Source organism: Pleuronectes platessa, chromosome 4 (assembly GCF_947347685.1).
Source record: "Pleuronectes platessa chromosome 4, fPlePla1.1, whole genome shotgun sequence".
Classification (NCBI taxonomy): domain Eukaryota; kingdom Metazoa; phylum Chordata; class Actinopteri; order Pleuronectiformes; family Pleuronectidae; genus Pleuronectes; species Pleuronectes platessa.
The window spans coordinates 27404396-27416505 of NC_070629.1; positions in this window are offsets into that span (position 1 = coordinate 27404396).

Consider the following 12110-nt stretch of genomic DNA (forward strand, 5'->3'; position numbering starts at 1 on the left):
CTCCGAAAAAACTAATCCATCAAACCTGACACTCATGTTCCCCGAGGTTCCACTTCCAACAGGACGCTGTAAAATATCACTTTACACGCCTGACATGATGGGCAGGAGTGATGGGCAGGTTTTGAATACCAATACAGATTTACCTTCAGGGGTGATCAGGAAATTGAATTTGCCTGATTTCCTCATCAAATTTAAAATCATGTGCATGAATTTAAGGTGTCAAATATTATATTAATGAGCATCTTCCAACTAATTAACGGTTAATTCCCAGAAAAAGTCGTTTGTGCAGGTCTCAACAAGATTCACCTCCCAGAAGACGAAAGAGGAATCTAGCTCTCACGCAGGATTTGAAATGTATTTCCTCCTCAGCGTGAGGGTTAGAGGTTTTCACTGATCGGGAATTTAAAATGAAGTGAGCAACGCAGCCGAACTGGTGATAACAAAAACCTGAGGAGGACCGAATAAATGCACGACCGAGCCGGCACTTTCCCACCAGCTCCGATGTGGAGAGAGAGTGTGTGTGTTGCTTTTGATCTGATCCCAAACTAAACATCAGGGCGGGTTCCCATGTTGCTGCTGGGTGAGAGGGAAAATCTGTGAAAGAACCAGTGAGGCCGGTGAGAGCCAGAGAGCACAGCCGTGGGATTTCATGCAAAAAATCTCTCACTTGAAAAGAAACCGCCCACTCTCTGTTGGCACTGAGGTCGAGTGTTAACGAACAAGTTGAGCGCAGCTAAAAAGGATCAAAGCTGCACCGCCCGAGACTGAGGACGGAAAAGAGCCAAGGGCACCGCTGCACATGTAAATGTGCCGTTTGCACTCTGTCAAGGTCACGTGCAAAATCATTAAGGAGCCATGATGAGCTTGATTTCTGGTTCCAGAGCCTCACAACAGACTGGTGAGGACGATAAGAGTCGCCCGGTGGCTTCAGCCCCAAAGTGCTCGTGGGTGGAAGGAGTTTTCAGTGTGGTATCCAAAACCATATCAAGTTACTTTACTCTCTTCCTCATGACATTTCTGAAGATTTGTATTATGTGAGTCCAGAGCTGGATAAGAATTTCAAGAAAAGAATCTCAAGCTGCAACTGGAACAAAAGCTGTTAAATATGATATTAACCGTTTTTTACGCTGCAGAATTCCCCTTTGGATGAAAACTTAAAGCCACTCTTAGAATAATGGCTGGAAATGATTTAATCGCAGCCTCGTTAACCTTCCCCAGACCTGAAGTTGAGCGGGTGACATGGGTGTGATTACATCAGTGATGAGCAGGGGAACCTGTCACATGTCACCCATCAACACTGACTCTTTCTCTTTAAGTGTGTCAAACAAAAGAAAAGAAAGTGGAATTTCAATGTTTGAGTTTGTTATCCAATAAACCACCATCTGTATTCCTTATGAAAACACTGACATTGGGCGCTGACACTTTCGACATGACGGTAATCCATCTGTTTGTGTAAGTGAACCAACAACTTTGTGCCGCAGGTGTCGAAACTGTGTCAAGATCTTTACATCAACAACTTGGATGCCAACTTCCTCTTTAGATTTCCACTGAAGGAACAGGTAACATGTCTGTGTTACAAGGAGCCTTTGTTCCACTGACATGAAGTCAGCCCCGTGGAGCCCTTCAAAGTGTTTCTTCACAAACTCCAAAAAGCAATAGTCTGAGCAAAGACTGTGAAATCCTGTTTCCAGACGCCGGACATGATGAAAGTTGATGAAGGAAGCCGCCTCCCACTGTGGTCTCTGATGACTGTGGACATCAAGGTGCTCCCCTGCTCTTCAGCCTTCTTTTAAAACTGTCCTCCTGAGGTCCGGGGCCGTGATGACCAGACGTGTTACAATCCACACGAGGCCAATTTCTCCTGTTGGACATTATGAACTTAACTGCATTAAATGCTAGAATGACTCCCCCTCCCCCTCCCCCTCCCCCCGCCCCCGCCCCCTGAATGCAAATGAAACACAACAATGGGTTCCATGGGAGTGGCGAACTATTTAAAATTCATCGGTTGGCAAACGAGTCCGTCGGTGCCATCGATCTGTGGAACTTTAAATGAGTTTCTATTTTCACGACAACTTCACCCAAACAAGCGGGGGCACGCCTCCTGCTCAGCTGTGTGATGCTCTTCAGAGAATGAATGTGGTCACAGCAGAAGAAGATAACGGCTCCTGCGAACTTTTAACAAAGATTTCTGTAGGGAAAAGCAACAACAAGAGCAAATGACTGGGGATGATGTGAACTGGTTTAATGCCCACCATCCAGTGGATGCTTCACATTATCATCATACTTTGAATTTCACGTCTTGATGGCTGGCGCTGGGACGCTCCCACCCCCCACCCCCCCCATCCCCCCCCCCCCCCCGGCCAACGTTTTAGCACCCCCGCTCCCCTCGATTGTGTCCTAATGTGGACACTTTATGTTATAAAATACAGATAAATATTTGCTGTTATAATCAGTTCCAGGCTCAGTGAGAATTTATTGTCATGTCTCAACTGCTCCTACTGTTTTCAAAGTTCTTTTAATGTCAGTCAGAGCTTCATCCCCATTTTATGATATTTAAATATTCTTTTCTCTCGTGTTTACTTTGCATCTGCATCAAATAGACGCATTTATTCATAGCTTTAATTGAATTTAATCATTGATTCACTATGTAACATCTCATTTGATATATTTCAAAAATATTTCTTCGACCTGTTGTTTAATTTTAAAACAAGGATGATGCTGTTTGTTTTTACTGGGGTAAAATAAACATGTGATTTTCCTGTATCGGTGGATTCCAGCCCCGACGTCCTGCTGGATTTCACTGGAACCGTCTCATCAAGGATTGATGTGCACAAGGTTAAAACGCAAGGTGAATTCAAATAAGTGCTAATAACTGTCATTAACTGTAATGAAGTGTGTGTGTGTGTGTGTGTGTGTGTGTGAGTGTGTGTGAGTGTGTGTGTGTGTGTGTGGTAGGACAGAAAACCAGCGGGAACGAGGGGCTGGATTAGGAGCTGCTGGTTTCGTCTTTTATCTGCTCTTTGAATTTTTAAACCTCAGTTAATCCAAAACAAAAACACTTTCACACTTGTGTTTGATCATATAGAGAAAAACAGCACTCGTTTTATCGGCTGAGAAAAACAGCAACTGCTTCCATCTCCTATACTGGTTTCCATTGGATGTTGCAGAGGAGAGTTTCAGTGCTTACGAGTCCATTCAGCTGTCAGTTTAAATGGTGATGAAATGTCCACAGAAGACGTGAAAAGAGACAAAGAGTGATAGAAAGAGAAAAAGTGTGATTACATGAATCCAGCAAGGTCGCTGCCTTCAGCTTTCACACCCGGAGGTTTTTCTCTTCAGCGACTGAAGCAGATGAAATATACTTCAGATAAAAGATCTTCTCACTGATTCATATCCTCTGCAGATCACACACAATGCACAGATCTCTAAAGTGCTCTCACGCTCTTCCACATGGTCTTTACTCTGTATTTCTATTCTCCAGGAGAAAAAAACCAGATGAAAGGCTTTCACCACAGAAACTGAACCTCCGCATCGCTTTCAGCCGGAGCCATCAGCTGCCGGTGATCAGAGGCAAATGGATGTTTACTTATGTCAAATTAAGACGAGGCAGAAACCATTTCATTTTATGTCCGGTGATTTGCTTCCTCTCTCCGAGGACTGAGATTCCACCGGCTGCATCCAGCGGCGAGGTTCATGAGCCAGGACGCATCTCCAGCCGACACGGTTAGTGCCAGCCACGTAATCGTGATGACTGCGTTTCCTGTCCGGACAGCAGTCATCACGACGGTGGCAGCACATCACACCGACTGCCATCCAGCCCGAAAGGGAAACACACAGAAAACGGCACAGTGGCACAGCGGTTATCGCTGTCGCCTCACAGCAAGAAGGTTCTGAGTTCGAATCAAAGATTATAGATAAAGATGGTGAATAACCTCCTCTATGTTAATGTATGGGACATGGATCAAACTTAAAAGTCAAATCTTTTTCTTCCAGGAAGGTTTCTGTCATTTTATGAAGTGTCCACGAGATGATTGACGGATGAGGCCGTCTTCTGATTGGTTGAGGGAACGTATCGGTGGGACCTCCATCCCTCGATCGGTCCTGTGCAGACTCTGGCTCCAGAGCACGTCAGAAGATGGTGACGCTTGTATCCAGGAATGATTTAGCTTCATTACAACAACACAACTGGAGGAAGTGGAGACGTATTGTCTGTGTTTGACCAGAGTCTCTCTCTGTGGCGATGGTTTGTTCTCCTGTGTCTCTGCGTGGGTTTCCTCACTCCAGCCTCCTCCCTCAGTCCAGAGACGTGCAGGTCACATTAACGAGGACCATCAGGGCTCAAAGACACTTTGGCATGTGGACTGGAGGAGCCGGGGATTGAACAACCGACCTTTCAATAGACTGCTTTAATCTTTTTATTAAATTTGATGTATTAATCCAATATTTGACATACTCACATTCCCATACTCCCCCCAACTCTTTTTTTAAACTCTGGTTTTAGCTTATTTCATTTGTATCCTTTCTCATATGTTTTAGTATTTTATTGTGATAACCTTCATTCTATTCACATCTCTTTTATTATTTTATCTTCATCATGTTATCTGCTGGTGCTTCCTCGTTTCATATTGATTTGATTTGAGACAGAGTTTCCTCGGTTCCTGTGTATATTGTTTTGCTCTTTAGGTCGGTGGCTGGTGGGTGGAGGAGTGGGGCTTTATCTTTATTACTTTTTATTCTGGTTCTCTTTGCGTGTATGAAAAGTGCAACACAAATGAATTCTGACAGATAATGGATGGATTTTGAAATTGCAAACTGAACAGGTGATTTAAATGCTTACACACGCACACACGTTGGGTTTGGAGAAAGCTCTCAGTACCATCCCTGAAATTACTGCCACGAGCAAGAATAGAACATCACCATATAAGTTCAATTGGTCAAATCAAGAGAATAATAAATGAGCTTCTGAATTTTATGTCAAAGAAACATTAGATGCATTAATAGCAACATTAATGATGTCTCGGGGGGAAATGTGAGTCAGGCTGTTTGTGTTTTTTTTTTAAAACATCTGATCTCTGCACAGACACAAAGATGTAAAACATGGAGTCTGTGGACGAGGCTGAACATTTCTTCTTCTACTGATAAACTACAGCGGTGGTCGGCCACTGGATCAAATTGAGGCTACCAGACACATGTGAAGTGACCCCCCCCAAGTTTAACAATCTGTCTTCAAAGTAAAATGCTTTATACTGAGCGGGATCACAGAGCTTTTACTTTGAAAACTTGTCAACTTGTGTCTGAAGATTGTGTCGATTGCCTCATTGACCCCTGAAATCAACCATCAACTACACATATGAACAGTTTCATTATTTGAAAAAAATTTACTATAAAATGTTGATTGCAGATAAACCAGGTAGGATGAACACAAAGTTTTCTAAATTCAATAAAAAGTGACAGTATATTGTCGAGCATCAACACAGTAAAAGTTTAAAACAGGCTGGTGTAGAAGCGACACTGCACTAGTTTGGATTAAAAACAACACAAAAGTATCACTCAAAGTTTTTTATTGACAATTTTTCCTCTTTTCTGGACAGTAGAACAAACCCAAATGTTGCACAAAAAACACAAACTTTATATCAAGGCCTGCAAATTGTAATTCGTCGACATTCAGTTGAACGGCAGAAACTAAATCATTTCTGGAAGGGTAGAAAACTTTTTTATAAACTTTTACTGTACAAATTATACAAATGAAGATCCATTACAAGCTTCAATGACAGATATGCTCTTTCGAGTAAGGACAGCATCACGTGTTGCTTTTGATAATATCACGATGGATGATGACGTTGAAGGTGGGATTTGTCAAAATCAAACTCAGGGACCTGGACGGGGAGAAGATGCAGCAAAGCATTTTGGGTAGAAAATGACAACAACGAATGAGGCAAAAGGATTTGAAATGGTTTTACAGAGGGATGAGCCCTGGGACAGGAAGTACTTCTCCTGTACAGCGCACGGTGTCGGTTCAGAGGATGACTCACAGCAACATGACAGGAATCAAAAAAAAGGAAAGGAGGTTATACTGTATGTTTGGGCTAATCTGCTCGTGGCGAGCAGGAAGAGCTGCTTGTATTTGACATCATTCTGTACATTCTCAAGTTTGATTGGATGACATTTGAGATAGAGTCACCTTTTACAAGTTCTCCGAGCAAAACGTGGAACAAATAAACGGTGAGAAAACTGCTGTGAGAAGCCCTTTCACTGTGCTCCCTTGTGTAACAGTCAAACTGAGCAGGATTTCATGGTGGATGTCTGGAGGAGTGGGTTTGGAAAATATCAGCTTTTTTCATCCGCTGATTTCCTGCAGAGACTTTCACGTCTACCTTGTTGGGTCTGGACCTTTGGACTTTTCAGTTTATGATCAAAACAAAATAATAGTCGTTAAAGGTTCTTCGGACCAACAGACCAAAGTTCAGTCACACCAAAAGAGGCAGTCTCGGCCCGAAATCAAGCTGAACCATGGGTTTGTTTGTTTCTAGTGTGAAAACAGACTTTTCGACCACTGACAGGAAGTTGAGGCAGCATTAAACAATAGAAGCAATTCGTAGGTTTTGATATTTGAATGAAGAGGCGTTTGTTTGGTGCATTGGAGCTAGTGTTAATGAAGTTTCTTTCAGACATGCACTGAAAGATGATATCAAAAGTGAGACCATGTGAGAAAACAGCAGGAGAGTTTCTGGAGGATTCACCGCGACCCAGTGGGTGGGACGAGGATGTTTCCATCACGCAGCGGAAGCAAATAAATGAAAACAATACAAACATCTCCGGTTGTCAAAGTGACTCAGTTTGATAGTCTTGATAGGATTTCTGTGATGCTGTGAACGGATCTCCAGCTGTTTAAGACCCAGAAGTTCACGTCTTAAAACGGCATTCAAATAAAACAGAACGGAAAAGGAACGAGCAGAACTGACACTTGGAATCAAACGCTCGCCTGACAACGAACCAATCGATGTCGAGTTCGGATTAGACGCAGCCAATCGTAGGTGATGACAGCAGGAGGTAGGTATGTCTTTAGTCTGCTCCTTGAATTACAATGTGAAACCAAAACTAACCAGATCCGATGGGAACAAAGATGTGAACCTCCATTGAGACTTTCAGGTGTGAAGACGCCCTCGGATGAGAACATTTAACATGAAAGCCACATCGGTCGCCCACAAATTTCTGGCATTAAAAGATCAAAGCCTTCGGGAGAAGTCACATGGTTCTCTCCGGCCTCAACCGTGAAATATTCCCCAGCAGGAGAATAAACACCTCTCTACCGTCTCATCTGCATGGGTCCACGGAGCGGCTCTGTATCTGTATCACCTGTGAATATTTTGAAGAGCTGGAGAGAATTGGGCGAACAGGGGACCCGCAGTCGAGTGCAGCCTTTCTGCTCATCTGAAGTATGTGGTGTGTTTTTCTCCATTATTATTTCTCCTCTTTTTGAAGTCCTGCCACCGTGTTTGATCTCGACAGAGGCCTTTGAGCCAAGTGCACGTAACAAGGTTAGGATGCATGGCAGAGAAACAGGTGTCCACTCATTAAGGAAGCTTCAGCGACTGAATCAAAGTGTTGGAGCGGGGGGGGGGGGGGGGACTTTTAAAACTTTCAATTTAGTTTAATTTACATGTGTGATGTCTTCTTCCTTTCCTTCAAATCACAACAAGCATATATGAGGAATAAAAGTAGAATAATATAAAATAACACCAATTCAGGTTCACCAGCTAAAACTAACGTTGGATTAAACAGACCTGAAATAAATGTAGTTTTGTTGACACTCTCTCAGAGGAGTTCATTCAACTGTGTGACTCTGATCTCAGCCTATTGTAACAACATTATCTGTGAATGTGTAACTGTGTCTCACTCCTTGTGTGTGTAACCAGATTTGTGAACGTGCACAGGAATCTGCAAATGTGGATTCAGAATCTGTGTGTGTGCGTAATTCGATTTGTAAGAATTTAAATACACTTTTTGCAGATTCCTGTACACATTCATAAATCTCAGCATGCATTCGCAGATTATTTTACACATTTGAGATACAGTTACACAACTCTTTACACATACTCACAAATACTATTGCTACAATACGGGCCCCATAGTGGGCTAAATATCGCAAACACCTCTCTGGTGGTAGGTAGTGGTATTGCAGGGCTGTTGTTTTAGAGCATACTGTGTGTGAGTTTGTGTAAAGACCATCTACTCACATATCGTACATTCTTAGCTAATTAATACTACAGCTCTTATCATATTACTGTATTATCCTTTTGGGGTTAGGTATGTTCATCAGCATTTGTCTGTCTCTCAGCTTCTAGCATACAGAGGTTCGAGTCCTCCGGCCGTGGCCTCGGGTTTGGTACCGACCTCGGTTCTTCTCTCACTTTCTCTCCCAATTACTATTCTGTCATTAAAGGCCTGAAACAATATAGTAAAAATGTTTCTACACTTTCCTCTGTGCTGTACTGGTGTCCAGAAACTTTTAAAAACACATCAATGAGCCGCAGCTTTGCACTTGGGCCACATTCTTTTTTAATTCCCATTAACATTGATGTTTGTATTGACTCATCCCCACAGTGCTGAGAATTATCCACAACACAATTTACGCTGCTTGAGTTGGTTCAGGAAGTTATTAAGCCTTAAAAAGGAAATGATTAAATAAATAAGATTAGTGTGTTTGGTAGGAACCAGCGGTCGGGATTAACACAATGTCTGTTTCAATCACTTCAGGGAATTTGTCCACAATCAGAAACAGAAAAGAATCTGTCTTCAGTTTTATCCTTTAATGCCAGAAACACATGTGAAGAGCGACAGTTGATTTGTCTGCTGCAGGTTTAAAAAGAAAACAGTCTGTGGAGCTGCAGGCGGAGCACGCAACTCAAACATCTCCTCTGTTTGTGCTGCGCGCTCTGCCTGCAGCTTTTATACAAAGGGCCTGTTTTAAAGCAGAGTCACCTTTCCATTTATTTACCTTTACCTCTGTTTATTCCAAATGAGAAGCTCGGGATATTCAGAATGCCGTGAGTCGGTTTTAAATTTGAGCAGTGGCAGGACAAGGGTTTGAAATAAACCCAAATAATAATGGCGTTATTAACCGGAGCTGTGATAGTGTGAGACGACGTTGTTGCTGTAATCAAACACGTACTCAGCTCACTTTATCGGTAATGAATCCATGATTGTGAGCACATTAGGAGTCGCCATTGTATCAAATGGACGCAGGACATACCAGAGCTCGTCTAATCTCCTGTGTCCGAGCTTCGGCCTGATCCACTGGGTTTTTATATTCACCAGAGGTAGAGCGGGGACGTGCTGAATCACAAGTTGCGGTTGTGGATGTTTATTCGACAGCGGCAGACTAATCATAAGAGTGACTCTCAGGCTGCGTCTGGAGCCCATCGTGAAATTCAGCGAAGCTTCAAGAGCTCTCGTCAGAGATGTTTAATAATCTGCCTTGATTAGGAAATCAGACGTTATTGGAGGATGTGTCTCCTGAATAAACCAAAACATGATTTAAATCTTATTAAAGTTGACGGTGTATTTGTTTTTTTCGACGCCCTAAAAATGTGAGGGCAGTTAATCAATTTAAACAGCACTTTAATTAGTTATTTAACCTTTTGTATTGAACCATATGTCTTCTTTGTTCTAATTGCACAGCCCTGATGCCATTAGACATCTACTCGTGTGGGGGATGAATCTGAATAATCATCTCACTGACTCCCACAAATGCTCACATAGCAATAATCTGTCCAATTATTGGTATTTTAAGTGACTGTCATTCATTTGCTGTGACAGCGTCAATGGCTGTGATGCAAGAACGTCTGTGGTCAACTGGAGATTTCATTATTTTAAAAGCAAATTCCCCTGAGAGGTAAAGAAAGAACTCACTTTCATTCCACGGGATTCAAATATCAATAGAAATAGTTTAACACTTCAGGTATTTCCATTTTTCATCACTCACTGAGAAGAGATTCATTTGTCAGTCTAGACAAATGGAGGAGCTGATTTCTAAGTTAGCCGACCTTGTAATAGAATCAATTAAATCTGAGATTCTCTCTTTGGGAGGTTTGATTCGCTCCGACTCCATTCGCTGCCTCGCCATCGTTAAGTGATGACTCAAGCTGCTCGAGCCTAAAGATGAGGAGCTTTGTTCTGACTTGAAAGTAGATGTGAGATCACAAAAAGCTTTTGTTTCAGTTTTAAAGATGGAGATTCATATCTTTGTTTTCTCAAAAAGGAGCTGGTTCAAAACCCCCGGGATCATCGGGGGCCACAAAAATATAAAAAGTCACTCCTTCCTTAATAATCCCTGCCGCTGATGAGATGCCCTCGAGCAAGGCACTTAACCTACTGACTTGCACAGATGCTGCTGCTCAGTGGCCACCAGTCGTGATCATGTGCCGGCAGTTTGCAGATGTGAAAGTCTCTGCAGCTGAATGTGAGACGGTGTTCAGACTGTGGCCTTTTTGAAATGATGCTTATATACTTTGTTTTCCTGGTTTGTGAACATGTGATGGTTTTGAGTGAATAAAACTGTTTGTGGTATAATATCATTTTTTCGTTTTTAGGAGAGGTCCATGTTGTGGTGTTGGACTATTTTTGGTTACAGGCACAAATCATAGCAAGGATAAAACATTGGTGCAGGAGTAAATAATATGAAACTGATAGAAATACACATTTTGAAGCACAGTGGTCTCTGCAGGTTTCTCGTCCAACATAAACTTATCGTCCAAATTTGTTTGAGTTGGAGATAAAACAAAAAAGGTAAATGTCGATAAACTGCTGAAATATTAAAAACATAAACTTGACGGTTGATATTTCAAATACAGAATTTAAACCATGGGTCATTTAGCTTGGATCCTTATAAGATGTACTGACTGTGTCGATCTCGGAATGACTCCTTTGCATAACTTGCACACTCCAGATGTCGTCGTGAACAGACAGTGTTGTGTGCGCTGTTGTGACTGAATGTGTCTTCGGGGCTACAAGGCTGAGAATGACATGTTGCACACTCATGGTATCAAAGAACACGTTTTGCAGGCTGGAGATGAGTTGCAGCACGACATGAAGGAGGGTGGCGTGTGTGTGGCGCTGAAAATTCCTCAACAGAAAAAAGACAAAGGTGTCATTTTGGGGAAGGGCTTCAGGCATAGAGTGGAGATAGCAAGGCCTCTCTGTTTGAAAGTCTGCGGCGTGCTCGGTCGCCCACTCTGGCAACGTGGGCCACCACTGACCGCTAAAGGGTCCAATCAGGCATTAGGGGGAAACTTGTGTGTGTGTTTGTGTGTGTGTGTGTGTTTGTGTCTGTGTGTCAGAGCTGGAGCGGAGGAGCAGGAAAGGCGAAGGTTGTGGAAGCAAGATGGGGCAATAGAGGAGGGTGGGTGGGTAGGTGGGAGGGTGGCAGGGCAGATGTGAGCAGAGCTGAGGACGAGCTTCATGCAAAGACATGGTCCCATCGATGGCTCCATTACAGCCTAGAGCGGGAAGGGGGGGGTGGAAGGAAAACAGAGACATCATTAAATTTGAAGCCATCTTAACAGACACACAAACAAACACACACAGACACACACACACACACAGTCCTGCAGGACAACAACAACACTGTTAACAGACACTGAACAAAGCAGAGCACATGAAATCTAATTCAAAACACATCCCGAAATTGTGTTCGTTTAATTTTGCAGCAGTGAGGAGACAAACTGGATCTGGAGATAAATGCATGAAAATAAACTAACAGCTGGAAAACATGCAAACTAAACTGGATGAGTTTTCAAGGACAAAGGCACTTGAATGAAGTTAAAGCTCTTTGGTGGAGTTTGTGTTTCCAACAGAGACAATGTTACACAAGCAGGTTCAATGGTGAGCGAGCTAACGGCTAAGTGAAGCTGAAACCTCAGTCTGAAGAAGAGCATTTGTGAAGGAGCCACTAGAACAAGAAAAACTCAAATTATTGCACAGACAAAACATTGACAGACACTGATAGAACTGTTGGTTTCACTCTGTGGACTCAGAGATAGGATATCACTCAACTGGACGTTTTCCGTGCATATATTGCAGAGTTTGATACAAGTAAGGAATTTGTCTTT